Genomic DNA, 4,796 nt, shown 5'->3' with positions numbered 1-4,796 from the left:
TCGAGAAATGGCGATTATATCAAGTCATATATGAAGGATTGGACTATTCTTCAAAAACATCTTTAGAATCGATGTGTCAGGGAGATTTTATGAGAAAAAACACCGACGAAGCTTGTGAATTCCTAGAGAGTCTATCCGAGAAAATAATACAGTGGGAACACTATGATGATAGGGCTTCATCAGTTCCCCAATCTAAGTCTAGTGGTCTTTCCCTGGAGTCAAACATTGCTTCTGAAGCTAAGATGGCGATGATTCTGTGGAGGTTAAAAGTCTTAGAAATTAAGGAACGAACTCCAGCTCAAATCAATCATGTTTCTGCCCCCGGGATGTCATAATTATCAGTCTCCTATCCACGTTTCATAGGAATGTCCTCTCCTAGGAAACAACAATACATTAGAACAGATGAACGCTGCATTCCAGCATCCTTGAAATGATCCATTTTCTCCAACCTACAATCCAGGTTGGAGAAATCACCCTAACTTTGCATGGAATCAAGGAAATTCTCTCGAAAATCAAAACTTCATTCCCGCGTCGAACCCACAATTCCCTAGGGGAAATACACTTCCGTTCAACGCAACAAATAATTTCCAACAAGCTAACCCAGCTTTTCCAACCGAACATCCTCATCCTCACCAGCCTACAAATCCTTCAAATTCTGATCATGACAAACGTCTGAGTGTCTTAGAAAAGGGTTTAGAAGCTATGATCAAAGCTTCTACACAAACTACCAATATGTTGACCTAGTCATCCACCACTCTAAATTCCTTTATGCAAACAACCGGCCAAGTGCTCAACTCGAACACTCAAGCCATAGCCAGGTTAGAAACCCAACTTGGACAACTAGTCACTGTCGTGAGCGAGAGAGAGAAAGAAAAATTCCCAAGTCAACCTGTTGCAAACCCTAAAGACAATGGATCCAGTTCATCCCAACCAGCCCATGTGAATGCAGTTCACACTTTGAGATCAGGAAAACAGATAGACAACCAAGTTAGAATGCCACCGGATCAAACCCCTTCTCCCATTCAACACATTCCTTCTGATGACCAAAACGCTGAACATGAGATTGAGCCTGATCTAGATAGGTATAGGCCCGTTGCCCCCTTTTCCAGATAGACTCAAACCTAGAAAAAACTCCCTGCAGGTTGAGAAAATCCTAGAAACTTTTAAACAGATCAAGATCAACATCCCTCTCCTAGATGCAATCGAACAAATCCCCTCTTATGTAAAGTTCTTGAAAGACTTATGCACTAAGAAAAGAACCATCAATGTCCCTAAGAAAGTCTTCTTAGCTGCCAACCTCAGTGAATTTTTTTGAAACCTATGCCGTTAAAATATAAGGACCCTGGTTATCCCACAATTCCATGCGTCATAGATAACACTCATATTGATAAGGCACTTCTAGACTTAGGAGCTAGTGTCAACCTCCTTCCTTATTCAATCTATCAACAGCTAGGTGTAGGAGAACTTAAACCGATAAGATGCACTCTATAATTAGCTGATAGATCCGTAAAAATTCCTAAGAGAGAGGTAGAGGATGTTTTGATCAAGGTTGGAGAGTTTATTTTTCCTATTGATTTTATTATCTTGGAAACGTAGCCTGTTTCTAATCTCAAAAGTAAAATCCCCGTCATTCTAGGAAGATCGTTCTTAGCCACCTCAAATGCTTTGATCAATTATAGAACCGGTCAAATGAAACTATCTTTTGGGAACATGACTGTTAACCTTAATATTTTCAACTTTAGGAGGCAGCCTAGTGATCCATCTGATCAACCCATGGAAATGAATTTCATTCAGGGAATATCCAGTGAGCAACAAGAAGGAGAGTGTGAGTCAGATTCAAGTGCATCTGACTTAATGATTGAGGAGTTTTCTGATGACGAACTAGAGTTAGATCCACTAGCTAATTATGTTTCTGCTATTGGCTGGCAACGAGAACCTTTGGAGATAGAGCCACTGGTCCAGCTTCGCCCATCTATGGAGGAACCCCCTAAGTTAGAGCTCAAACCTCTACTTGAAAATCTAGAGTATGCCTACTTAGGGGAGAACGAGTCTTTACCAGTCATTATTTCTTCTAACTTAACTACCAGTCAAAAGGAAGCTCTCTTAAATGTTTTAAGAGAGAATAGGGAAGCCATTGGATAGACCATGGCTGATATCAAAGGGATTATTCCAACCATTGTTCAACACTGAATCCATTTGATAGATGACGCCAAACCTACTAGAGATCCTCAACGTAGGTTAAACCCAGTGATGAAAGAAGCTGTTAGGAAAGACATTCTGAAATGTCTCGATCATAGGATCATTTATCCCATTTCTGATAGTTCATGGGTGAGTCCGGTCTAAATTGTTCCAAAGAAATTTAGGATCACTGTGATCCAAAATGAGGCTAATGAGCTGATTCCCACTCGAATCCAAACTGGATGGCGAGTTTGCATAGACTACAGAAAACTCAACTTAGCCACTCGGAAAGATCACTTCTATCTTCCATTCATTGACCAAATGTTAGAGCATTTAGCAGGACATGAGTTCTATTGTTTCCTGGATGGATATTCAGGTTACAATCAAATCCCTATCGCTCCTGAAGATCGGGAGAAAACCACATTCACTTGCCCGTATGAAACATTCACATACCGACGCATGCCTTTTGGCCTGTGTAACGCACCAGCCATATTCCAACACTGCATGATCGGTATTTTTTCTGACATGGTAGAGAGATTCCTCAAAATTTTCATGGACGACTTTTCTATTTTTGGTGACACATTTTCCCAATGTTTGCATCATCTTAAACTGATCCTAGAACGGTGTAGGGAGAAAAATCTGACTCTCAATTGGGAGAAATGTCATTTCATGGTTAAACAAGGTATTGTCTTAGGACATGTAGTTTTCAATAGGGGAATCGAAGTGGACAAAACTAAGGTAGATCTCATTTTCAATCTTCCTCCTCCCAAAACTATCAAAGATGTCAGATCATTTCTTGGTCATGCTGGTTTTTACCGACATTTCATCAAGGATTTTAACAAAATTGCTAGACCATTGACCAATCTCTTAGCCAATGATACATCATTTGTCTTCTCTTCTGAATGCCTCAAAGCTTTCGAATTTCTAAAAAAGGAGCTGACTACAGCTCCTATCATTCATGCATCGGACTGGACCTTACACTTCGAACTGATGTGTGATGCATCTGATTCTACGATTGGTGCTGTTTTAGGACAACGGTTTGATGGAAAACCACATGTGATCTACTATGCCAGTAGGACTTAGAATGATGCCCAGCAAAATTACTCTGTCACAGAAAAAGAGTTTTTAGCTGTAGTCTTTACCTTAGAAAAATTCAGGTCCTACCTCATCGGTTCCTTAACCAAAGTTTTCACAGATCATGCCGCACTAAAGTATCTTTTGACCAAAAAGGATGCTAAAGCACGGCTCATTAGATGGATTCTCCTACTTCAATAGTTTGACATTCAAATTCTTGACAGAAGAGGAACAGAGAACCCCGTAGCAGATCACCTCTCTCGACTCCAGAATGCACCAACATCAACCGTTCCGATCAATGAGTATTTTCCTGATGAACAACTCCTACAAATCCAATCTGTTCTATGGTTCGTCGACATTGTGAACTACATAGTCATGAACCAGATCCCTTCTCATTGGTCCAAACAGGATATATCATGTTTTTTCTCCCAAGTAAAGTACTTTTACTGGGATGATCCATATATGTTCAAATACTGTTCTGATCAGATCTTTAGGAGGTGTGTTCCCACGGAAGAAACTAGGAGTGTTCTATCCTTTTGTTATGAGCAAGCATGTGGGGGCCACTTTGGCCTAAGAAAAACAGCTAAAAAAATTCTTCAATATGGGCTATACTGGCCTACTCTTTTTAAGAATTCATACGAGTTTTGCAAAACCTGTAACCACTGTCAGCTTTTAGGAAAAGTCACTAGAAGAAATATGATGCCCTTACAACCCATCTTATCTGTTAAACTTTTTGATTTGTGGGGTATCGATTTCATGGGTCCATTTCCAAATTCCTTTGGAAATGTTTACATTCTAGTAGCCGTTGAATACATGTCAAAATGGGTTGAGGCGGTAGCTTGCAAAACTAATGACAACAAGGTCGTTGTCAAGTTTTTGAAAGAGAATATTTTTACACGGTTTGGTGTACCCCGAGCGATCATCAGTGATAATGGTACATATTTCTGTAACCGTTCTTTTGAAGCTTTAATGAGAAAATATTCAATCACACACAAATTGTCGATCCTTATCACCCCCAAACCAGTGGTCAAGTAGAGGTCACAAACAGGCAGATCAAACAAATCTTAGAAAAAACACTTAATCATAACAGAAAAGATTGCTCTATAAAATTATGTGATGCTCTGTGGCATATAGAACAGCTTTCAAGACCAATTTGGGGATGTCACCTTACAGACTAGTGTTTGGGAAAGCTTGTCACCTACCAGTAGAGTTGGAGCATCGAGCAATGTAGGCGATAAAACAGTTGAATTTTGACTCAGACTCGGCAGGTAAGAATAGATTGCTCCAAATAAATGAGTTAGAAGAAATTCAAAATGATACATACATAAACTCAAAATTTTACAAAGAGAAAACCAAGATTTTTCATGGCAAATCAATTTTACGAAAAAAATTCTCTCCAGGACAGAAAGTTTTATTGTACAATTCAAAATTATATCTTTTTCCTGGGAAATTGAGATCAAGATGGACAGGTCCATTTATTGTAAAACTAGTTTTCTCACATGGGGCTATCGAGATAGAAAATCCTAAAAATGGTAACATTTTTA

The sequence above is a fragment of the Asparagus officinalis genome, chromosome 8 (assembly GCF_001876935.1).
Source record: "Asparagus officinalis chromosome 8, Aspof.V1, whole genome shotgun sequence".
NCBI lineage: Eukaryota > Viridiplantae > Streptophyta > Magnoliopsida > Asparagales > Asparagaceae > Asparagus > Asparagus officinalis.
This window is presented reverse-complemented; position numbering follows the sequence as displayed.